This window comes from Eleutherodactylus coqui, chromosome 4 (assembly GCF_035609145.1).
Source record: "Eleutherodactylus coqui strain aEleCoq1 chromosome 4, aEleCoq1.hap1, whole genome shotgun sequence".
Taxonomy (NCBI): Eukaryota; Metazoa; Chordata; class Amphibia; order Anura; family Eleutherodactylidae; genus Eleutherodactylus; species Eleutherodactylus coqui.
Window position 1 is genome coordinate 105,208,359 of NC_089840.1, and position 26,835 is coordinate 105,235,193.

A 26,835-nucleotide genomic window follows, 5' to 3' on the forward strand; every position below is an offset into this window, starting at 1 on the left:
GCAACCACAAAAATGTTAAATCATGACTACTCTTGAAATTGCCTCAAGTAGCTTCATATATCTGCTTGGAAACTTTTCCAAAAGTATTGAGGAGTTCCTATATATGCTGGCTGCTTCTCCTTCAGTTTTCAGTCCATTTTATCCTAAACCACTTCTTTTTGGTTTAGGTCTAATGACTATGGAGGCCAGTTCCCAAGTGCAGTGTGAACCCAAACTAAAGGGGTTGTTCGAGATACAGCTTCTTTATAAAACTAGGCCCCTCATGTGCAAAACCAGTGTGCTTCTTCTTCCTACTCCTGAGGAGAAGAAGAAAAAACAAAAAAACTCCATGCAGATGTTGTCCCTGGTCAGATTTTAATCTAGGGTCCTGGCACTGCAAGGCAACAGTGCTAAACACTGAGCTTCTACTTCCTTCTTCCTCCTGTTTCTTCCTCTGGAGGAGAAGAAAAAAAAAAGTAAAAGGAAAGGATCTTCTTTGTCTTCTCTTTCTGCTTCTTCTCTTTATAAGGAGCAAGAGGAAGGAGGAGGAAGAAAGAAGTGTGGTGGCTTAGAGGTTAGCACTGTTGCCTTGCAGCACTGAGGTCATGGATTCAAATCTGAATGAGGACAACGTCTGTATGGAGTTTGTATTTTCTCTTTGTGTTTCTTCTTGTTCTTCTCCTTCTGCAGAGAAGGACAATTAAATGTGGTGGCTCATAGATTAGCACTGTTACCTTGCAGTGCGGGGGTCCTAGATTCCAATCTGGAGATTTTCAAAGTCCATACAGAGGTTGTCCTTGGTGATATTTAAACTTTGGATCCCAGCACTGAGCCATACATTTAAGCACCACCGTTTCAGTGCTGTTACCGTTGAATGCTAGTTTTAGGGGGTTATATAGTTATATCGTTTTATGAACTTCTGGTTTAGTACAACCGAGCCTGAGGTTAGTCTTCCCAAATTTTTAGTAAAGTTCACTAGAGGTTTTTTTATTTCTCAGATCCATTTCAGCAAATGGATCTGAGAAATAGGAAAGCTGAGAAATAGGTAAAGGGGGAAGGGACTTGTTATTTGTATAGCGTCAATTTATTCCGCAGCGCTTTCAGGTAATTTATTTATTACCCCTCAGCAAGCTGGGTACCCATACTGACCTTGGAAGGATGGAAGGCTGAGTCAACCTTGAGCTGGCAATCAGGGATTGAACTCGCAACCTTCAGGTCGTGACTGAGGACTGCATTCTGCTTTAACACTCTGCACCACACAGGGCCCATGAAATACAGGCAGATACTTATCCAGCATGCAATACCATTAGGGAGGCGTCTGATTGGCTTCAAATTTATACTGCAGCAGAACAACAACCCCAAATATAACATTAAAAACTATCTTTAGCATCAAGAAGAACAGAGTCCCCACAGGCATCATTGAGTCTGTCATGGATTGCATGAAGAGACAGAAGGATTTGAGCAAGTTTACATTCACAAACAGAAGATCTATGGTGAGTTTGCTAAGATGTTTGGAACAACCGCCCTGCCGAATTCCTTCAAAAACTGTGTACAAGTGCACCTAGAAGAATGTATGATGTTTTGAAGGCAAAGGCTGGTCACACCAAATATTGATTTGGTTTAGATTCCTCTTTTCTTAGTCACTTTGCATTTTGTTAATTGACAAAAAAAAAACTATTAACATTTCTAGTTTTGAAAGCATTCTGACTCTGCATCATTTTTTCCACACCTGCCTAACATGTTTGCACAGTACTGTATAGTTTTATATAACATTGCATTTGAAATTACTCTCTGAATGGAAAGATTACATATAGAATCTATCTGCTATTCTAGTAATACTAACATTTTAGTTTAGTTATTTTCATATAAGATACAATTCCCACTTGGCTATAGTAGATTTCTATATATGATAGCAGTCTCTTCGCCTGCCTTGAGCCTCCTCCATGCTCCAGCTGACCATGCACTGCTGACCTTAGCCAAGCAGGTTCCACTCCCACGTCAGATGACCTTGATTCATCCAGCAGCTGTTTGGAGCCTTGCATGTGGTTTCTCATGCACAGGCAAGTCCGCTGCCTGGAAAAGAACTTTAATAGCTGTCAGAGATTGCTGGATGAAATAATTTGCATGTTTTTTCAGGTGCATCCAGCTAAGCTAAGATGTTTGCAAAATATTGTAATGTATGCAATGCCTGCTAATACATTTAAAAGACGTTGTTTTATAGGGTTAACAATGTTATTAAAATTACCAGTTAGTATTTACTCTACTTCACATAAGAAGCCAAAATTTGCCCTGAGTACAACATCAAATATTAAGACTTACTTCAGTGATATCTTAATCACTTGAAAGGCAGAGAGCTGCAGTACCATTACAGGCCACTGGACTACAGACAGTGCTAAGTATTCCGGCTGGCTGCAGTCCCTTAGGGTCCTTCAATGCAGGATAATAATTGTATCAGAGTTAGTCCGCAGCACTCTTCTAGTCTGTTGTCTCAGACGATTGATCAAGCAGATCCTTGATGCCCGTCACTTTAAGAGTCTCGAGCCAAGAGACTCATGTATACAGTCCAAAAAAAAATTAAGTAAGTGACAGCATGCCAGGCGTATGATTTTAGCAACGTTTCGACCCTCTTGGGGTCTTTGTAAAGCATAACGCTGATGGAGGAATAAACTACACTAAAATCATACGCCTGGCATGCTGTCACTTACTTGATTGATTTTGGACTTCAATGCAGGATGACTGTCAGACGCAGCAGTGCCTGACAGTCGTCCCAGCGATAATCGCTTCTGTGCTTTCACACAGGATCGTTAATCGCTCAGTGCATGGAGACAAAGCGGGTTGGAGATTGCCCCGGCGGCCCATCTCCATTCACATTAAAAATAGATGACCAACAGCGTATTTACACAGGTTGATCATTGAATGAATTATCGTTCAGTCACTGCTGGCATTTACACTGAACAATTATCCTTCAGATTCCCATGATCCAGCAAGAATCTGAACAATTCATTCAGTGTAAAAGGACCCTTACATCAGCTGATTAGCAGGAGACCACTGCTGATCTGCTATTGATTATCTATCCTGGGGATAGATCATTAATAGTTTTGTAACGGAAAATCTATTTAAGTATATGACATTTACCATATGCTAAATATCCATGGTTTGGCTTGCATTCAGTGTGAACATTCCTTATAATCATTAATCTACTATAAATTCACTGTCAAGTTGGAAGGATGGAGCCAGACACTTAGACGTCATCATGACAAAAAGAAAGACGCCAACAATAGCCAATTGAATTGATAATGTTTTTCCTTCACTTATTAGGTTAAGTTAATCTATGTGTAAGGGGGTTGGGTCTCATTTTATTGCATTATAAGCTAGTTAAATGCTACAAAAATGTATACTGTAATTTTAAGGAGGGGAGGGGATGTAAAAGACCTGAATATGACAAGGTTGGCACAGGAAGTCGAGTGGAAGGAGGAAAGAGAAGAGGTTTGATGAGAAGAAGGAACTTTGAGAAGCAGCTCAGTGAAGTGTGACCTGAGTAAGGTCCTTCGGGCTGCGAGCATAGGGAAGTTGTCTAGTCTGCATTCACTCCACTATGGTTTAACTGACTTTGTTGGCCAAAGTTTCTGGCTCTTTGTCACCCTGGGTTCTCCGAACTATCTTGGTACCAGGGTAAGGAGAAGTTGTTAAAGACTGTTCAATAGCCCAGCCTGTTAATAAACATTCCTGGTTGCTGCATGAGCCGCAAGCCTCAGTATGAGTATTTTCCCTGCACTTTACTCTCTGCAGCCAAGCCCCATAGACCGCATCCTAGGCTAGAATTATTGGAGACATTGGTACACTGGGTAGTAGACGTTGTCGCTATGTTCTCGTTGTCCACCGATTCTGTTCACCCTTGCTGATCAAACTTCACATCCAAGCTTGATGCAGCTTTTGCAAGTTTTCTTGCATGCAAAACCAGGAGTAGACCCTAATGAAATGATAAGTATAAATGAAAGATTGGTATTCCATTATTTGCATGCAATTGGGATAAGAGAAAAAGAGAGAACACAAATATGATGGATAGACTCGTATTTTAGATCCATTGATAGCAAACAAAACGCCACCTCTGTACGGTGTGAATAAAACACTATTCTTATCTTCTTTGAGTCCACTCCTACGAAAACTGCAGTATGACTGTACAGTGTCAATTTAGCATTGAAGTGGCAAAATTATATCTTAAGATGTGTAGGACAAGGGGAAAGAACCAGATAAAGAGATAATAAGAGGAGAGTGTTGTCAATACAGCTTTCATAAATGATCAATACTTTTGTTCCTGTACTGAATGTCTTCCTTTCTCTGATTTGATCTTTCTGTTGCACATTGATAAGAATGCAATTCTCACCATAGGCCATGCTAAGACCAGCTTCATCTCTCCTGTGACTTACACAGGATCCATCATGAGTTAGCACATCAAAGTGTCTGCAGTAGCAAGAGCGCTAGGCCAGCTCTCGATGAAATGGGCAGACAGTCTGTTAACAGCTTGGCCTTGATCCATCACATAAACTGTACAGTAATTGCCACCGAGTCTGAAACAAAACATGGGCTCTCGGATTAATGAATGCCAACCGTTGTACCCAAGCATGGCAAGAAATTGCAGCCCAAGTATTAAAAAAAAAACATTCATGATATTTCGGATGATAGAACAGGATGGTCTGTGATCTTTTAATTAAAATATTTGAGTGTAAATAAGAAGTAATTCGCTTTTAAGAGGTTGATCTAAACTTTCTTTAGTATTTGATACATTTTTAAAGATAACCTATTGTGTTTCAGACATTTAATTTCAATTTATCAATTAGAACATGCAGGTGTAATATCAGCGTATCATCAGGGGATCTTTCAGATAGGTGTGGGCTGTGCAAACTGATCACAAAGTTGGTCCCATTTTAAAAATCATAGGTTATTGTAATGATAATAATTATTGTTATAACTATACTTGAATTATAAAATGCATATATTTTTCACTATAGTAGGGTTAGTTACAGCTGCACATATCACATCTGGGTTTCTTAATCAAATTGGTTGCTTATGACTATTTATAAGTCTCTGGAAGAGATCTCCGCCTACTCTGCCTCCTTTCACTGAATTACTATGGCTCTTGTGTGAAAGCCTACCTTAAAGGGGTTGTCCCGCGAAACAAAGTGGGTCTATACACTTCTGTATGGCCATATTAATGCACTTTGTAATGTACATTGTGCATTAATTATGAGCCATACAGAAGTTATAAGAAGTTTTTCACTTACCTGCTCCGTTGCTAGCGTCCTCGTTTCCATGGAGCCGTCTAATTTTCAGCGTCTAATCGCCAAATTAGACGCGCTTGCGCAGTCCGGGTCTTCTTCTTTTCTCAATGGGGCTCCGTGTAGCTCCGCCCCGTCATGTGCCGATTCCAGCCAATCAGGAGGCTGGAATCGGCAATAGACCGCACAGAAGCCCTGCGGTCCACCGAGGGAGAAGATCCCGGCGGCCATCTTCAGCAGGTAAGTAAGAAGTCACCGGAGCGCGGGGATTCAGGTAAGCGCTGTCCGGTGTTCTTGTTTAACCCCTGCATCGGGGTTGTCTCGCGCCGAACGGGGGGGGGCTGTTGAAAAAAAAAAAAACCGTTTCGGCGCGGGACAACCCCTTTAACTAAATGTTTTTATAAACACCACCCCATAGATTCATTTGGAGCTACAAAAACCCATTAGACAGATTGGCACAAAATTTCCTGATGAATGATTTAAAGAGGAAAACGTTAAATACATTATTTAATTAAATGTACTATTCTCACGAATACAAACCTAAAAGCCAACAATGACTATAACCGTGACAGATCATATAAGGTAATTTTCCTCCTCTACACTTTCCTTGGTCAGACCTCATCTGGTATACTGCATCCAGTTCTGGGCACCCCAATTTAAAAAAGACATCAACAAACTGGAGCAAATTCAGAGAAGAGTTAACAGGATGGTGAGCGGTCTGCAAACCAGGTCCTATAAGAGGTTGACCAGAGAAATGGTGGATATAGTATACCCTGGGTGATCAATGAGTGGAACAAGTTGCTACAGGAGGAAGTGAGTTCTCTCTCCTTCAATGGAAGTCTTCAAACAGAGACTGGACAGACATCTATCTGGCATGATTTAGGGAATCCCACATTAAGCAGGGGCTTGGACGTGATGACACTGGGGGTTCCTTCCAATTCTACGATTCTATGAAACAATCAATGTCCTATGGGCCAAATAGACCATGTCTTAAATGAAAACAACACAAAACAATCATATCTTGAATATGTTTTAAATAGTCCATGATGGAATCCAAATATAGATAGAGAAAAAAAGAAAAATATTACATTGAATCATCTATCATAACACACACAAATATTTCACAGCTCTCACAACGTTAGAATATACTGCAAAAGAGCTCAAGCACGCAAACATTGTGCAGCTGTGTACTTTACATAAATCATCCGAAGCCCGTAGAAATCTACAGACCCATTCTGTGCTTGGAAGCATACGAAATCAGAAATAAAAAAAATTATATCATGCTCCCTCAGAATCCATATTACAGAGCTATTACCTCTGTAACACAGTGCCATATGGAGTAACCAAGGTACACACAGTGCCAATGGCTCCATAGGGTTTACGTGAGCCCTCATATATGCGGAGCCATGTCCATGAGGCCTAACAATGGACATAGATTGTACAACTAAATGGTATGGAGTTTTTTTTTTCCATGCTGCGCACTACCTTGTTATTGTAATGATATTTCTTACTAGTGGGGGAGAAAATATTATAGTGTTCAATGCTCGATAAAGTATCTTACAGCAGGCAACTCCCTGTAGCTTTAAAAGAAGAGCATTAGAACCTCAACTCCTTCCTCCCCTTGAGTTTGTGTTTGTTAGTAATAGACATCATACAGGGATTATTATACTTTACCTTTAATTTGAATAAAGTGACAACTGCAAAAGGATTGCTAAATCAGAAAAATGAATGTATGAATTGTGTTCATTATAACAGTGTGACTTCAGCTTTCATCAGTGAATACAGGAGATCGTGCGGCACAATCATTTAAGTTACCAACTTTCCTTTAAAATGTGCTGCATCTCGTATTTTCCCAAAGGCCTCTCGGCCTCCAGCTTCAGATCACACCGGTAGCTTTAGCTATTAATTCTCTCACATCCACTACCTTGTTAAAACTGAAGATATATATAAGCGGTGTTCTGTGCCAATTACTAGGAAAACATACAGTGTTTATTGCTAATGTGGTGAAGTAGGAATAAATAATATGGTAATGTCGTATTAATTCTGCAGAAGTAAAGTAACGCTGTTGAAACTCCCAGTGATAGTCTTTAGAATTTGCTAAGCTCCCATTACTTTACATAAGTGTTTCCCCGAGGCAGGTCGCTAGGCTCCAGACCCTGAGTTATGGGATAAGGTTACTAACAGCTAAACATTCGCATGTTGGACCGTCTGGCAGGTGAGCTTTAATCGTAAGAGCTTTCCGAACAATTACTATTCTACATGAGACTAGAAGTACCATAATTAAAAGGCACATAATGTTACTTTATTAATTTATACAGTTGTTTTCATCCATTGTTGAGTGAGAGTTGATAATTTTTATTCGATTTTCTAGAATTAAGTAGAGCGAATATTTGCAAGCCGTATGACATACGCAGAAACCTTCGCTGGAATAGTTGCAGTTTATTTTCAAACATTAAATCTGTGAACTCAAAGAGCTAATTATATTTTTTTAACATCCTTTTCAGTGGCTGGTGACTTATTGCGGAAAGGTGGGACATATACGGATGGCACCTTCTGTCATACCTACTATAAATCTTTTTTGTCTAGGCTAACTGCTGATGCACCATTCAGCCCTCTAAGATATAGCTGATTCTTACTGTTCCTGACCAAGCCCTCTCAGCCAATTAGATGCCAAAACTTATATTATCATAACTTAAATTAGCCTACTTTGCAGACACAACCTGGGGTTTGCAGTAGCAAAGACCAGATCCCTGTAAAGAGATTAAAGGCTGAAAACCTGCATACCTTTTGGAATCTGCTAACCGGAGTAAGCCTGATTATGGAAGCACAGTTAGTAAACCTACAATATCATCAAACCAAGACTATACTGAAAAAAAGGCACTGACCCCCAAAGCACCACAAACCAAAATCCTTTGCATGTAGAATTGTAAAAAATTAAAGATAAACTTTAAAGCAACATTTGGCAGTAGCTGGGAAAAGGCACAAAAAATGATACAAACACTTTGTGTGATTTCTGCCTTAGTTGTCAAATACAGTAAAACATAAAGCCACCTCTTGTGTATATAGTGGGCCCTGGTATATTATAAATAGCTGTTCCAATCTACATGTTACTGGATGTGTTATGTTATATAATAGACATTGGCTATTCTGACAATGCAAGAAGAATTGGCTGGTGGGATAAGTGCAGGCTGCATACCATGCACAATGGAACAATAAAAGGTGGAATAAATCCCGTACTCAAAACAGCTTGAGTTCTAATTACTTAGAATTTGAGATGAGCAAATCATTTTGCCTATTTCACTTTTGGCAAGAATTCAGCCTGCTTCTCAGCAGGTGAAACATTTCATGGAAACAGGGTGCTTTGTATCATTTTAGTTTTAATGACTTACTCTGGCACCAGGACAGCAAGTCTATGAGGCAAACTATGCGGCTGCTTAGCGAAGAAGAGAATGCAATGAGCGTAAGACTATTTCACTGGTCATCTCCACTGTCTCCTGGGAACTTTATTTTGAAGCACTATGTGTCTAGGCTTAATATAATCCATGAAGCGCCAATGTTATTTAGAATGTGTAAATATCAGCAAATACTCCTCATTTCTAGGAACAGTCTCAGAAACATTTCAGTTTTTCATTTCTATTTTTTATTTCATAGATAGCTAAAAAATTGCATATCATATATTCTTATACTACTTAGCCTCATTAGCTATTTGTGTGGTCCTACATACCCAAAGCAAGTGATGAGAGCCATGGAGCAGGGCACAGAGGACATAGCTGAGTAAGCGTGGGCACCAAGAGGTTTAGTGTGAGCTACTTACCCCTGTGTTCTTCATGGATAGGACTGGAATAATGAAGGGTCTTCTGGACCAAATTGACAGACGCGACTCTTGTAAATAGAAAGGCACAACTGCAGGTTATCTCGGAGGAGTGGAGAGTAACAGACTGCATCTCCAACTACATCTTTTTGGATAATATAGTATGTAAGGCTGAAAAAAATCATATGTCCATCAAGTTCAGCCTATTATCCCCCCCCCCCCCCATCCCCCACAATGTTGATCCAGAGGAAGGCAAAAAAAAACAATTAGGTAAAAGTCAATTTTTCCCATTTAAGGGGAAAAAATTCCTTCCTGACTCTAATCGAGCAATTGGAATACTCCCTGGATCACCGACCCTTCTTGATTATAACATATAATATTGTATCGCTCAAGAAGGGCATCCAGGCCTCTCGTACTCCTTTATTACATTTGCTATCACCATGTCCTCAGGCAGAGAGTTCCATAATCTTACTATTCTTATAGTAAAGAACCCTCTTCTATGTCAGCGTAGAAACCTTCTTTCCTCAATGAGATGTCAAATCCAGGTCATTTAAAAAGCTTGAGCCCAGAGGTCAATCTCCAGGTCTGGCACTACATAAGAAACCCCAACAAGGACCCTAAGGTTCCCACAGCATCAACTCAGCCTTCTTTTCAGCCACAAGTGTCTAGCAGGAATTCCACACCACCGCTGGATTGCAAAGTAAGGGGAGACTCCTCCCATGCTGCTGTAAGATGCAAGTGGATGTTCTGTGATGGGCACTGGTGACTGACAGAGGTGAAGGCAACTTAATGCTGAAAAATAAACTTATGCTAAATAGAAAATATTATCTACAGTTTATTGGTCCTCAGTATGGTTCAGTACTGAGTAGCAGAACATTCTACGATAATGCAAATAAGGAAGATGGAACAATACCTCTTCAGTGGCACCTATTGAATCCCAGCATCCCATCAAATCAATGTACGACTCTTTAAACAAGTCTTTAAAACAATGATTGGGAATAGGAAACCAAACCAGAATCCATACACAGACAGCTGTTTCAGGGTGTTTGCCCTCTTCAGTGTGCAGTAGGTTTCTGGCTAAGCTAGTGAGAGGACTGTGACATGGGTCGAGAGGGGAGTCGTCTTTCCATAAGGAGAGCACCTAGGAGGTGTGTGGAGACACCTTAGAGGTGAGTGGGAGGGGTGTTGTCTCTCCTTAAGAAGAGCACCTAGAAGGTGTGTGGAGACACCTAGGAGGTGAGAGAGTGGGGTGTTGTCTTTCCTTAAGGATAGCACCCAGAAGGTGTGTGGAAACACCTGTGAGTTAGTGAATCAGAAGGGGCTTCGTCCCTCCCTAAGGAGAGCACACAGAAGGGGTGTGGAGACACCTAGTAGGTGAGTGAAGAGACTTATATGGCCATGCATGCTCCTCTGGGTAATTTATGCAAATAAGGAAGATGAAACAATACCTTTGCTGCGCCACCTATTGGATGGCAGCATTCCTTCAAATAAATGTATGACTCTTTAAACAGGTCTTTAAACAATGATTGGGAATAGGAAACCAAGCCAGAATCCATACACAGACAGCTGTTTTGAGGTGTTTACCCCTCATCAGGGTGCAGTAGTTTCTGGCTTAGCTGGTGAGAGGCCTGTGACATGGGTCGGGAGGGGTGTTGTGTTTCTTAAGGAGAGCGCCTAGAAGGTGTGTGGAGACACCTGGGAGGTGAGTGGGAGGGGTGTTGTATTTCCTTAAGGATAGCACCCAGAAGGTGTGTGAAAACACCTGTGAGTTAGTGAATCAGAAGGGGCTTCGTCCCTCCCTAAGGAGAGCACACAGAAGGGCTGTGGAGACACCTAGTAGGTGAGTGAGGAGACTTATATGACCATGCATGCTCCTCTGGGTAATGTATGCAAATAAGGAAGATGGAACAATACCTCTGCAGTGCCACCTATTGGATGGCAGCATTTCTTCAAATAAATGTACGACTCTTTAAACAGGTCTTTAAAACAATGATTGGGAATAGGAAATCAAGCCAGAATCCATACACAGACAGCTGTTTTGAGGTGTTTACCCCTCATCAGGGTGCAGTAGTTTCTGGCTTGGCTGGTGAGAGGCCTGTGACGCTATTTCTCTCTATAGGAGAACATGATAGTTAAATGTTACATTTCACCAATGGCGGATTATAATAGGGGAGGTAGGGGTGACCGTCCTGAGCCCGAGGCTCCTGAGCACCAATGGCCCTCCAAACCACCTCTGCTACTCTTTTCCTCCTGTCTATTCGGTGCTATGTGGGCTGCTGTAATCGTGCCAGTATTACTCACAGGCCCAAGAGTGAACAACCTGGAAGCAGGAGGAGGCAGACTCCCCCCCCCCCCCCCCCCCAATGCACTGGGGCAGGAGTCCTGCCAGTCAGTACAGACTTAATCCACCAACCTACTGTATGAAGCAGTGGGGACAAGACAGAAGAGGAGGCACTATAGATATGCCTGGGTCCCACAGGCACCAAAAATGAGAACAAGCAGCAAGTAAGCCCATTGACCACAGCAGCTTCATGTAATTGCTGCTGCCTATCTCCCATCCCAAGCCCATCTCCAACAATGTGGACTAGCTTGGAGCCCATTCACATGTGTGTATTTCCCGTTTGTGTACTGCCTGTATATTTCACTAACAGAACACGAAAACATTATAGCCAATTAGGTTATTCCCTCAGGCATTTCTTCACATAGACTGACGATCCACGTAAAAAAATCCAGCATGTCCTATTCTGGTCCTATCTTGGACTAGAATTGAACATGCATTGTGCGCTGCCTGCAGGTATAGGACAACACATAAATGTGGTTGTCCGATGTAAGTTGCACACAAGAATCTCAGGTGCAACTTGCATATGCCCGTGTGAAAAGGCCCTAAGTGAAGAAAGATTTCTTTTTAACATTTTGTCTAGATGGGATTTCCCTGTTTGCTAGCCGTCTTATAAAGTGTAAGGAGCAATCAAATTGGGACTATATCGTTAAGAGTATTTTCACAAGTGGCAGACTTGCTACGGATTTTCTGAAGCTGAAAAAATTGAATAAAATCTGTACTAAAACTACATCAAGATCTGTACAAAATGGGTTTTGGCGCGAATCACTGCAGTATTTTTCCACTGCAGAAAGTCTGCAGCATATATGCCACATGTATGAAAATACTCTTTAGAGGGCATTCGCATGGGCCTTATAAAAATGACTGGCAATTGTAAGCCAAAGCCGGACTAACCATACACAGACAGCTGTTTCGGAGTGATTGTCTTTCATCAGTGTACAGGAGGTTTCTGGCTTGGCTAGTGAGAGGCCTATAGATGTGGGTCAGGAAAGGTATAGTCTCTCCTTAAGGAGAGCACCTAGGAGGTGTGAGGAGACTTACTATAAGGCTATCCATCCTCCTCTGGGAAATATGCAAATTGAGAGATGGAACAATACCTCTGCAGAACCACCTATTGGAAGGCAGCATTCCTGCAAGTCAATGTCAGACTACTTATTTCTCAATTCAGAGCAAATGGCAACTGAAGAAATTGTTCTTTTAGCAATAAATTCTACTTAACTTCATTGTCCTTTTAGCAATTAATATTTTGCCTTCTATCAATACCCTCTAAGTTGCGGTACCCTGGATACGGTAGGTTTTTAGTTCACTTCTGGAGTAGTCCTTTACACCTGACTGTTCCTGCACCTGTCCAGAATTTTCTGTCTGCATGCCGGATATGTGTCAGAGACTCTGAATGTAGCCTCTGACGCAGATGTGAATAGAGCCTTACCTGCATCCAGTGTGGTCCTTCTGGCAGGTATATCTCTCAGCAGCTTCAAAAAAGGATAGCCCCTTTTTGGGACCCTCCTGCAGACCTGGACCTTGATGTCTTTCCAATTCGACTGCCTGCTGCCTTTGCAGTGTGAAGTGGATAGAGGGAAGGACAGTGAAAAGAGCGCCGTGTTGAGATTCAAGATCTCAACCTGCAAGCTGCACATTAGAGTCTCCCCTGCCACTTCCTCCTTGCACCATAAATTATTTACTCAGTAGCTTTCTTCCCTCTTCCGCATGTCAGTGAGATATCTGCACTCATCTAATGCTGTCTGTTCTACTGTAAAGGAAGAAGATGAGCACAGAGATATCAAAGTGCAGGGGGGTAAGAAATCTGCTGAATAACTGATTTATGATGCACACAGTGTTATTGTGGGCCAAGTTGCAAGTGTGACCTCTGCGACCCCTATAGCTACGCCATTGATGCCATTAATTCCAATGGGAGACATGCAAATTTTCTGCCGTGCAGAAGAGCTGTTCCGTGTTATGCAACGTACCAATATTTGGTAATATTTATAATGAATAAAGGACACAAACAGAAATGTAAAAATGTTGCATGAAAGTTGTAGCACCGTATCATGTGGGAATGTGAAACGCAACTGAAAATCTCATTTACACTTTACTAAGAGCCCAGCCTGCTGGTTCACAATAGCGTTTTGATAGTCTAGAGCCAAACAGTAAAACTGGATGTGCCAAATATGGCAAATGCTGGACCCGAATGGTGCTGCATTGACTATAAGGAGCCTTTCACGTGGGCCGGAATTAGTCTGCACTGACATTTCTGCATTACAATGTTATCCCTATGGGACTTGAATTCTGCATCTGTTAAAACCCGCGCAACTTCAAAACCACAAGATTAAATTCTGCAGTGGAAAAGCTCTTTGCTGTAAAACTAAGGATGCCTTGTGGAATTGTTTGAGATTGTAATGGAAAAAATTGATTCTGAATAAAATATTTGATTATGGATAATTTATATTAATATATTATATGAATTTAAACTGTGCAAAAACAGACACCATCCAATATACCAGAAAAGCAACTTCACAAACTAGGTTGTGTAACTGTACCAAGAGACATATATCTTATCTAGATAAGATACGGATATCAAGGAGTTTCCACATGTTGGCTCAAGGGGCCATACCAAGAATATCAAGATATAACTAAGGTGAGGTTGATGCCTCACATTAATGATAGAATAATGTAATAAAGTTATAAAAGTAATCATAGACTGGATATATATGAGTGTATATATCTGTATAGGTGTGTGTGTGTGTATATATATATATATATGTGTGTGTGTACATGTATGTGTGTTTGCCTATATGTATATAGATATATGTATATAAATGATATTTGAAATATTATGCCACAGAATCATCATGAAATGTATTACATAAATCGCGTGACCATATTCTTAGCTAAGTACAGGGAAACATATGCTGAGAAGAGATAAGAACTTTGAGCTACTTGGGCCTCCCAGCACTCCGCCAAGAGGTTATTCACTGCGATTTGGAAGTTTCTGGAAGGTATGCAAATGAAGGATGAGAATATGACCAATGAGTGCAATTAAATTGTCCAATGATGTTGTGACACCCCAATGTAAGGGGACTATAAATAAAAGCCGCCTAGCCAGCCTAGGAGGGAATTTTTTGATGAATCCATAACTGTGTGGGCTCTGTCATTTAATTCCTCCGTCATATGACGTACTGAAGTCTAGGTGTGGCAGCCCTACTGCACGGGCCACCTGGACTTCAGTCACGGGGTACACCCCGCTGCCCCTCCTCAGGCTATCGCCGTAACAAGATGTAATTCTGCAATTCAAGTCCTCAAAATAAAATGCAAGATGATCTCCAGAACACATTCTGCAGTTAAAAATGCAACAAAACCTGCACTAATTGACGGAATACGCATCTAAACTGCGTCCTGCAGACAATTCCGTCCCTCGTGGAAATTCTCTAATGGATTCCATCAAGCTGTTGTTATTTTTCGGTATAATGACAATCTGTGACAGAGCCTCCAATGCAGATGTAAACAAAGCCTTATATGTTAATCAAGTATGAGCACCACATAAGTGAGGAACAAAAGAAACTTAGAAAGGACAGAGCTTCTGTAATGAGAGAATGACGAAAATAGAAGTCAAACAATATAAAGAAAGACTCACTTTGTTGTAGACAAGCCAACTGGAGGTTTGGGCTGCCACACCCGTGGTCCCCAGAGGCTTGATGTAAATGTAGATGAGACCCTCTGTCAACCAGACATCCACAACTCGGGAGAGCGTACCAGGGAGAGTCCAAGACTTCAACAAAGACTCAGAATGGCAGAAATGTGGAAAAGAAGATTATAAAATGCTCCCACCCTCGAAAGGACTGCCTATGGCATTAAAGAGAAATTTTAGTACTTACTTGGGGCTAAATGTGCATCCAGAACCACCCATTTTTAGTAGGTCCAAGTCAGCTGTGGGAACACTTTTGTGAGACCAAGGATATTTGGCAAAATGACCAGCTCCCTGGTCTTACAAGATTGTTCACAATGGTTTTTTTCAGGAGATTGTTGCCACTGCAGGCGGAGCTACGTTGTAGGTCAGCAGGAAAATTTGAAAAGCCAAAAGGAATGGTGTGTTTTTCGTGAATTCTATTTTAACTTTTCAAGTGTTTTTTCCATCAGTGGCATTCTTTTGCAATCACAGCCGGTTGCAGGTTTGGCATTTTTTTCTTTTGTTTTTATAGGCTTCCCTACAAGGAAAAAAACGTAAGAAAAAAATTAATGTAAAGCATGTCTGAATAAAAAAGTCACCCAAAAACGCCTCTAAAAAAATATGCATGTGCAAGTTGAAAAAAAAGTGCTGTTTTTTGTGTGTGAGGCTAACTTCAAACAGGCGAGTGTGATATTGGGCCTTGAATCAATGATTTTGCTGAGAATGCAAGGCGTTTTTATGTTAAAACCGTCTCGTATCACTTTGGTGAAGTTGCGATCCTCTGCCACAGCTGTCAGCCGGAGCTTGCAGATTTTCTCCCATTGTTTTTAGGCCCATTAAAAACAATGTGCAATGCGATGTGATGGCACACCCAAATATAGGGCAGACTGCAATTTTTTCCCCCACATTGCTCATGTGTATGACCCCATTCAAAAATCTTGTGTGAAGCCAGCCTTCGTGATGAAGCCTCTTTGTGCCTTAAAGGAGATGTCTCGAGGAAGCAGTGATTTTTTTTTTTTGCCCAGTCCCCCTAATTAAACATACATTACTAATTACCCCTGTAAATTACTTTTCTAGCTGGTTTGTACTTACCGTTCCAGCGTTTCAGTAACTTATAAAAGTTTCCCCAAGATGGCCGCCGGCTCTTTCCCCGTCGCTCGCTGCAGCCCGACGTGCGCGCTCCCGAGACGCTGCCAGCTGTGTCTCCATGGCAACCGGACGCCCCGCAGCCGCCGACCAGACGCCCCGCAGCCGCCGACCAGACGCCCCGCACCGCCAGGCAGCAGGTAACCGGCGCTAGCCCCCGGCTCCCCAGCGCTACGCTCCCGGCTCCCCAGCGCTAGACCCTCAGCCCAGGTGAAGGCCCCGGAGCCCAGCGCTGGGCTCCGGGGCCTTCACCTGTCAGTGAACATCACCCCCGGCCTAGCGGCAGCCCCCCCCGGCCTAGCGGCAGCCCCCCCATCGCAGCGGCAGCCCCCCCCGGCCTAGCGGCAGCCCCCCCATCGCAGCGGCAGCCCCCCCCCCGGCCTAGCGACAGCCCCCCCCATCGCAGCGGCAGCCCCCCCCGGCGCAGCGACAGCCCCCCCATCGCAGCGGCAGCCCCCCCCCGGCGCAGCGACAGCCCCCCCCCGGCCCATCACTTACCTGGACAGCTGGACGGCAGGACAGCTGGGCGGCTTCTCCGGCAGCTCGGCAGCTCTGCACCTTCCTCTAACAGAGGAAGGTACAGAATGGCCGCTCCAGCGCGCTCCCGAGCAGTGACAGCTCATCTGCGCATGCGCAGAAGAGCTGTAGCGGGGAGCACACTGAAGCGGCTCGTGCTGAATGGAGAAGACCGGACTGCGCAAGCGCGTCTAAAAAAGCAAGCTGCCAGCGAATTTAGACGGAACCATGGAGACGAGGACGCTAGCAACGGAGCAGGTAAGTGAATAACTTCTGTATGGCTCATATTTAATGCACGATGTATATTACAAAGTGCATTAATATGGCCATACGGAAGTGTATAACCCCACTTTGTTTCGCGAGACCACCCCTTTAATGACCAACTAAATTTTCAGTAGCCATAACATTTTAATTTTTCCATTCATAGAGCCATCTGAGGGCTTGTTTTTTGCGAGACAAGTTCTATTTTTTAATGGCATAATTTTTCAGTCCATATAATATATTGTATAACTTTTATTAATTTTTTAGGAGGATAGGGGAAAAAAAGAAATTCTGCCATTTGTTTTTTGGATTTCATTTTACAGCATTCAGTGTGCAAAATAAGTAATGTGATAACATTAGTCTTTGGGTCAGCATTAGAGATGAGCGAGCATACTCGACCACGCCCATTTTTCGCCCGAGCGCCGCGATTTTTGAGTACTTCCATACTCGGGCGAAAAGATTCGGGGGGCGCCGTGGGTGAGTGGGGGGTTGCAGCGGGGAGTGGGGGGAAGAGGGAGAGAGGGCTCCCCCCTGTTCCCTGCTGCTACCCACCGCTCCGCCACGCCTCCCCCCGGCGCCACCCGAGTACGGAAGTACTCGAAAATCGCGGTGCTCGATCGAGTAATTACTCGAAACGAGTACGTTCGCTCATCTCTAGTCAACATGATATCGGCAATACCAAGTTTATACAGTTTTTTTATTTTGCAAATTTTTCACACAAAAAACACATTTTTAAAGATCTGCTTTTGTGCCGTCACATTCCAAGAGCCATAACATTTTTATTTTTCAATCGACGCAGCTTTATGAGGGCTTGTTTTTTGTGGGATGAACTCTAGTCTTCATTTAACCTTCCTTGAGGCCAACGCCGCATAAGAGATCAATATCTCCCTACTAGGTCCTGAATTCGGTCACACTTCAAGCTGCAGAGTATCTCCATAAGGGAACAATACCCAATCTTAACAATGAAAAAATGGAGATATTCTTGCCCAGTGTAAAGAAATTCAAATTGCCCTCATCTATTCTAGTACTGGGTTCTATTATTGCTCAATAGTTCAAAGATAGTGGCGAGGAGTACCAAAATAGCAAACAGGAGATCCAGTAGAGCCTCTAGCCTTGAAGGTAGATCTACTAGGATTCAAACCTAGTAGGGAGATATTGATCTCTTGTGCTGCGTTGGCCTCAGATATTGTTGAGTAATATACAGTCCTTGTTTACAAAATTGATAGACTGGACTCTTCCTTGTTTGAATGTCCACTGGGTAATCTTTATTACTGGTTATAGACTTTATTTAATGTGGTTAGGGAAGGTTCACAGAAACGCGTTGAACCACAGAACCAGTAAAAATGTACTAACTAGATATTTTGAATAACCACATACAGTATCTAACAGAACTATTGGCTATATTTTCCATCTAGCTGCATCAAAAGGAAGGGGGCTGGGTACCTTATATATTTGAAGTTCCTACTGGCCCGTGCATGATAATGAGGATTAGATGTCAGTGTTCTAATTGACTTCCTCTTCAAGTCTATGTTCTCATGTCTGATATGGACTTATATGCATATTCTCCCTCTGGTGGGATCTGATATCAGTACTGTATATGCCACCTACTATCCGGCGACCTGAAAAATATATATCCGCTATGCCTTGTTTAAACATAAAGGGATAGTTATCTTCTAATAAGAGTGGCCCACAGTAGACATCTGGTGGCTCTGGTTATATTAAAAGAAATGAATATTAAACACTATTTCTGGTCATTAGGGTGGCTTCACATGAGCGTTTGTTTGGGCGTACATAGGTGCGTGGGTATGTGCGCACCCCTGTATGTGCAAAAACACGTGTGTATGCATAGATGGCAGACCTAGAGGCTATTTTAAAGCCTCTGAGTGCCATAGCAACCCATCGGGACCCCGCAATCACATCGTCCGAGAGGGAGCCCTCTCCCTCTATCGGCCTTTTACATGCCCCAGTCACACTGACTGCGGTGTGTAAAGTGTTAAATAGCGGGAATCAAATGTCTCTTCGGTCCCCACTATTAGAGAAGGTGCCCGGCTATCATCCAACAGCCAAGCACCCGCTTCTCACGGGACGGGAGACCTGCGCCAGTTTTCTAATTGACGTCAATCAAAAATAAAGCCCCTTAACACCTGCAATCAAAAGACGTGACATTGGCGCGAAGCACAGGTCTCATGTCCAAAAATCGATATGTCACTCTGCGACCTTGCACTCTCATTGAAGTCAATTAGGTTGTGGTGTGACTTGCAAGGTGCCACGATTGCAACTCACAGACCACCAAAAAACGCAGTGAAGTGCAAGTGTGCAGGACTACACAGCAATCTTTGGTAGTGGTGTTCGTTGCAGTGTAGCTCTAGACTTATGATGCAGTTTCTGGGAGGAAAAAACGGACTTTTTTTATTCTAGCTCTAGGCATCCCTTTTAAGGCGAACGATATCTTCATATGGCAGAATTTGTCTGCTGATTCGATTTGGAATCTGCCTGTAATCAGTGGAAATTCCATACTTGGATTTGCGCATTGGCATTGTCTTAATCCGCATGCACATCTGCAGGTATAGCCGCTGATTTCTTCTGCAGTTTTTAGAGGCAGAGTCCACATGGAAAGATCTGCAACATATTCTGCCTTTTGAACATACCCTACATGCAATTACTGTATAAGTAGAGTAAAATATGCCAATGAGCGTGCAAAAAATATTGCATGTTCAGCAAATATAGATATGCTCATGTGATGCCGGCCCAAAACAAAAAAGGAAAGGCAAGCATTGTAGCTTGGTACCAGTAAGAGAAGACTTGGTCTGACTACGTATGGATCTCTTGTCGCTTGAAATACTCTGGACAAACTTCAATCATGCATTTTCCGTCCAGGCACAATGCACCCTTTTTTCATCTTCGCGTCACAAGAAAGCTAAGATTTCTGTAAAAATAGTATATGAACCATGACATTCCTATTCCAATTGCATCACCACCTGCTCCTTTCTTTGTACAAAGGAAACCTGATCTGCAGCCGGCAGCATTTCACAGACCTCAGCCTGGATCCAGACTCATAGGGCTTCAGTAAGCGATGAGCTTTTCTCAACGAAAGGTTTTAACATTCGCTCAGCATAATCCGTGAAGCAGCATTTCATGGTAAGGGAGAACCATTCACCCTCCCAGAAGCCCAATGTACTATACTACATAAGAATGCTGAATTGCTTTATGATATTTTTAGCATTCAAAAATTTAAAATAGCTTGCATTAAAAGCAAAATTAATAGATCATTTGTTCAAAACTAAAATGTAAATCAAAAATAATTAAAATAATTTATGAAAAATTAAAATATTCATGAAGCACAATGAAAAAAAATCAGTATTTAATGTTTTGCTTAAATGATCTCTGAGCTTTCAACAAACCTTTCATAAATTAATAGTAGAGGCAAATATAAAAACTTTTGTAATATATCTTTATCAGAGAAAATTGCTTATTTCTCCACTTATCAGGCTTCTTTACTCCTCCCCCTCCCTCTTAAATTGTTCACTCACTATTAGAGATGAGCGAGCACGATCGGATAAGTCAGTTACTTGAGCGAGCCTCGCTCTTCTCGAGAAACTGCATTCTTTTCCCAGCATGCTCGGGGGGTGGCGGGGGATAGCGGGTGGTAGCGGGGTAGAGAGTGAGAGAGATCTCCCTCTTTCTTCCCCCCGCTCACCCCCGCCGCCCCCCCAGAGCACGTTCGGACAAGAATGCAGTTACTCGAGAAGAGCGAGGCTCACTCGAGTAACTGACTTATCCGAGCGTGCTCGCTCATCTCTACTCACTATGAAAAATTGCTTAACTCTAACAACTCACTGAGAGATCAAATTACATGTTATCTATAGAAGTCCATGGACAATGAAAGAGGAGGAGCCAAAAGAGAAGCAGAGAAATGCACACAGTGATAATGCTGCAGCAAATAGTGTTTTCCTATCTGATAGCTATTGCATTGACATGTACACTGCTCAGTACTTCTCTATAATGTCCTTTATGCTGCTGTTGCTCTGTATATGTCATTTGTTGATAGTGTAGCAGGATCTCCCATTCTCTGTGCGTAGAGTTAAAACTGAAAATTAGAGGACAAAACTATTGAAATATTCCATATACAGTACAAGTAATAAACATGATAATTATGTCATTCCTCATGAGCTTGTTCTGAAAAGGCACTTGAAAGTTTAGGTACACTTTAATGATTTGGCTCATATATTGCAATTTTGATGCAGTTTTTGCATGCATTTTTAAACAAAAACAGGAGTTTACTATATAATGTTGTATGCAAGCCGGGCATGTCACATTGTCACTACACTTTTGCTGTTGTGGTGTGAGCTACATTGTTGCAAATTGGATTTCATTGAATTCTATTCACACTGTTGGCAACTGTTGGTATACTGTGGCTTTTGCCCTATTATTGGCCTTTTTTGAATATTTTTTACCCACTGACTTATCGCAAGTACAACTTTGCTACAGCCTTAAAAATGTAGGATATATCCAAAAACTCTGCGGTCTTTAGTCTTCATAGTGTTTAAGATCCCATTCACTACTTAAATGTAGGGCGGTCTGAAAAATTAGATCTGAAATTTGATTTGTTATGGCAACACCTTCCTTTTTCCCTTCTGCAAGGTTTAATGCTTAGGGTACCTTTACACTGAGTAACTATTGTTCAGATAGTTGCTCAGAAAAGTCCCTGAAGTGCACGAATGATAGTCGTTTTAAAGTTTTTACACTTATTGTTGATTAGTTGTTTACCAAAATATTGATTTTAGAGGGGATCTTCATGGAAATTCCTTTGCAGGTCGTTCAAATACGAACAACTGTGACTTTTACACCTAATGACTTTTGATTAGAGATCAGCGAACGTACTCGGTAAGGCCGATTTTGCAATCGAGCACCGCGATTTTCGAGTACTTCACTACTCGGGTGAAAAGATTCGGGGGTTGCCAGGGGGCGGGGCGTGGCATGGTGGAACAGGGGGTAGCAGCGCGGAACAGGTGGGAGCTCTCTCTCTCTCCTTCTCCCCCCCCCCACTCCCCTCTGCACCCCCCCGCTCACCCACAGCGCCCCCGAGTACTTTTCACCCGAGTAGTGAAGTACTCGAAAATCGCGGTGCTCGATTGTGAAATCGGCTTTACCGAGTACGTTCGCTCATCTCTACTTTTGATCAACCTGCTATTATTTTGGTGTACTGAAACAATACGACTAGCGACTCGTAAGCAATTTATCGCTTGTCAACCTGTTGGTTGCCATGTTTGCATAAAACAACTGCCATTTGCATTCGTTCCTTCGGTGTAACTACAAAGTAATGGGCCTCATACAAAACTTTTGAAAGCCCCTCGCCTACAACCTCCGCTTAACCCTACAGCTGACATTTCTCCTGGTAGTCTCAACTAAACTCTAGAGCTGACACTTCTCAGTGCATCCTCTGCTCGCCCATAGAGCTAACACTTCTTGTTGCATCCTTTGCCAACCCCTAGAGCTGACACAACTGCAGCCTCCACAAATGAACCTACAGTAGAGACGGCAGGAGAGAATGGAGAGGATCTGGAGCACTTTGATCTTGTTGAACGAAGAGAAACTATTGGAAAATAAAAATCATTGGTGCAAACTTGAGCTTTAGTTTGAAGAACCAGTATTTGTAACCTTATCATAAACTTTTTTCTTGTCTCTCATCTCAATTTTTTAAATAATCTTTGCAAACCAGATTCTCTACAGAGAAGGTTTTACATGATCAGGTCTGTGATATAAAACTTTATACTGTTTAGTTCTACATTCTTAAGCCCCCAAGAGTACATTTTAGATTTTCCACATTATACCACTCTCTATTATTACATGTTAGATAGATGTGTTATGAAGAAAGTCTTTCATTTTCCCTGAATGAATAGTTAATTTTATTTTGTGTCTCTATTTCTAACCTATCTACATTTAAAGGGGACCTGTCACCTGCCTAAAGCACTATAAAATAACATGGTGCTGCTGGGGGAGGTGACAGGGAGTCAGGTGATGTATTTTTCATCCCTCCTCCTGGTTCCCACGGTGCGCGCCTCTGAAGACTGTGCAGCGGCCAAAAATCGGACTCTTTTCAGAGTTCAGTGTGCATACTCTCCTACGTAGGTCTATGAAAAAGCATGCACATAGGACCCTGAAAAGAGTCAGATTTTCGACTGGAGCACGGACTTCACAGGTGGGCACTGTAGGAACCATGAAGCTGGTGTGTATGCAAAATGCACCACCCGGCTCCCTGTCATCTCCTCTAACAGCATCATAAGTTGGTTTATGGTGATTTAGGCAGGTGACAGGTTCCCTTTAAAATAGTTTGTTCAGGACTAGAAAAAAATGGTTTGCCGTTCTTCTTGAAACAGCTACATGTCTATCCATGAGCTGTCTGATATTGAATCCCCATTCAAGTCAATAGAACTGAACTGAAATACTGAAATACCATGGACAGACATGGCACTGTTTCTGGAGAAACAACAGTCCTTTTATTGTAGTCCTGGACAACTCCTTTAGGACTTCTGCACACGAGCATAGGCGTAGGGCAGGACGTTATTGCGGTCTAAATGTAGTGCTATCACGTGCTTTCGCGAGCATATCCACACATTCTACTGTACGTTTTTTGCGCTACCGAGCCGGTTCACATTGGCGTGCCGTTATTGAGCTGGCTGAGCAGCCTAATTAGTCCCCGGTGTTATCAATTAACACAACTAAATGACAAATTAGTGCAAATGGGGTGAGCGTTTGCGCACCCCCATAGACTCCTATAATGCATTGGGCGCACACAAAAATAGAGCATGTCGCACAAAAACGTTGAATGTGAAGGGACCCATTGAAATTAATGGGTTCTATTGTCCGTTCTTTGTGTGAGAGCTTTTGCAGACACAAAAACATATGCAAAATCACCCATCTGCATGAGCCTAAACTGCAATTTTAGTTTTTCGATGAGCATGGAACTAGAAGATGTTTCCAATGATAGCCATTGCTTTGGGATACATCTTTTGGCTGTTAACACAATATGGATCATCATTGACAGTTTCCACCCAACTGCACAGGTGTTATTATCAGAAGATCTAAAATAATAAAAGCTCATATATTGAGATTGTTTTACCAGTCTAAGGGGCCAATGAATGTTGTGTAATTAGTGTGTCCCAGTTTGGCTATGGCTACATTTCTACTTAAAATGCCATAGATCAGCTGAGAGATGATCTGGTTGTTATAGCATAGATGTTATATCAAACCCATATATGGTCCTATACATGATCTCTAGATGGCCTCTAAGAGCCTGATTTAGTTAGGTTGTTGTTATTGTTGGCTGTTTAGTCATTCATGACCCTCGGTGACCGTAAAGTTGAGCCCCCTTCATGTTTTTCGGTTTTGCACTGCTTCTTTCAGTTGTGTGATATTCATTCCAGTATCAGCCATCGTTGTCTTTTGCCACTGATTAAAGTTTTTCTAGCAACTCTGCTTGCATTACATGGCCGAAATACATGAGTGAGTCCAGTCTACTTCCCCTCCAGTGATATATCGGGTCTTATACGATTCATGACTTCTCGGTTTGTTATTCTCGTCATCCAGGGCATACGCAGCTTTCGCAGCACCACAGCTCAAACGCATCAATCCTCCTTATATCAGCTTTCTTTGTAGTCCAGCTTTCACATCATACATGGATATGGGGAAAACGGTGGTTTGCACTATCCTGCGTTTAGTTGCTATACCAATATCCCGACTTTTCCAGATTTTGTCCATGTTTACAATTGCGCTTCGCCCCAATGCTATCCTGGCATAGATTCTCCAGCCAGGTCAATTTTTGAGCCAAGGAAGATGAAGTCTCCCACGCATTCTATGGCCTCATTGTTGATTTTGATTTGAATTTGGCCATTTTTTGCAGTTAGGTACTACATAGCAAAGTTGTTTAGTCTCAGTCGTAATATTTCATCAAGAGAAGTTTCAGTGGTCTTCCCATTAGGTTTCCCATTATACCATACCTAGTATTCTCTGTTTCTATGGTTGAGAAAGACATGTACACCCAGGGGTGCATGCCATGTTGGTAGGGAGTTTTCACACTGTCATCATGCTGTGTTTTTAATAGATGTAGCACATTGTATGACTGCGGCCTTGGGGGTACTTTGATGTAATTTATTTGAGTAGGGAATACTCGGCTTTGAAACATTGAGAATCACTGCTATAGGGGCTTTTCATAATAGATATACTTACTGTACTTTTCATGAACTTGTCTTCTAAATATAGACATTACAATAGAGCAAACATTGAACTCATTACCCGCTGAGTAAACGGCACACAAATCTATGACAATAGTATTTAGCGCATTTGCATTGAACAGGTTAACGCGTACTCACATTGGATTAAAACTTTCCTATGAATGGGCACTATTCTCAGAGGAAACTCTGCCAGCTGCCCTGTCATGTTTGCCAAGAAGACTGGCAGCATTCCCAGTAGACTGTACATACCACTTGCACGCTGGCAGTGCCTTTACACTTCAGAAAATATAAAATTTCATAATATTATTTTGTTTTGCCCACTCGAATACCTGAATGACCACAAAATGCTCACTGTACTTCCTTTTTACTGTATGTTAAAGTTGCATTACAAAAAGAAGCCCCAAATAAAGCAGCACTATTACACCTAAACTCGCAGGACTCATTCACACGTCTCAGAAAAATCGCATAAGACTTATGTGCTTTGCGAGTCGCACAAATATGAACCCCATTCTTTTGAATGGGCTCATACACAAGTGATTTTTTCTCGCATTTTGGAAACAAATCGCGGCACGTCCTCTCTTTGGGCATGCCCTCATATTCCTAATTTTTTTCAATGGGGCGGCAGCAGCATCGCACCACGTGCTAGGTGCACGCAGTGCGATGGGGGGTTTTCTCATTGAAAACAATGGGGGAAACTCTGCCATCCTGTCAGCCATGCCGGAGGATCGCTGCGTAAAAATAGCACTCGCCCGTGTGAAGTTAGCCTTATGGTATGTTCAGACATGGAAGATTAGTTGCAAAATGTCTGCAACAAATCTGCTACTACTCAAATAACATATCAGTCCTAATCACTGATACCATATGTTACCCCAGCACATTCGCCGGAATAATATTTAATACCATATATACAAGGTGCAATACTTCCATACTGTTACCCAGTATACCAATATCAACATTACCAATAATAACACTATATAAAGGCAAATAATACCGTAACCACATAGTACCACCATACTATTATTAAAAAAGTACACTGTCAAGACCAAAATTAGCACCATGTAGTGACCATATCATTGTAAATACCAGCTCTACAGAGGGTCTCTGCACATCATGATAAAAGTACAGATACCTCCAGTGGTCACACATGATGTCTTCTCTAATTGGAGTCATTTATTTCCTTTTTCTTTTATATCTGACCAATACTGCAATGATGACTACTCCTGGTCACAAGTTGTAGAATTTGACACACATTTGACATCTTTTACTTCTCAATTTCTCAACAACCTGCCTTTGTTTTCCACACCTCTACACAATCTCCCCATGTATAGTGCCCCATATAATGATACTACCACCCAGAGGCGTAACTTAAAGCTTCTGGGCCCCGGTGCAAAACCTGTAACAGGGCCCCCAACTATAATGCTTTTTTCATAGTACTGGGCTCCCAATATGGAGGAGAGAGGCCTTATGGGCCCCCTAAGGCTGCTGGGCCCGGGTGCAATCGCATGCCCTGCAACTCTTATAGTTATGCCCCTGCTACCACCCAAAGTGCCACACACACCAATAGTATTCCACCAATTTCTACCCCCTGTAACCTCACACAGTAAGTGCTGCTA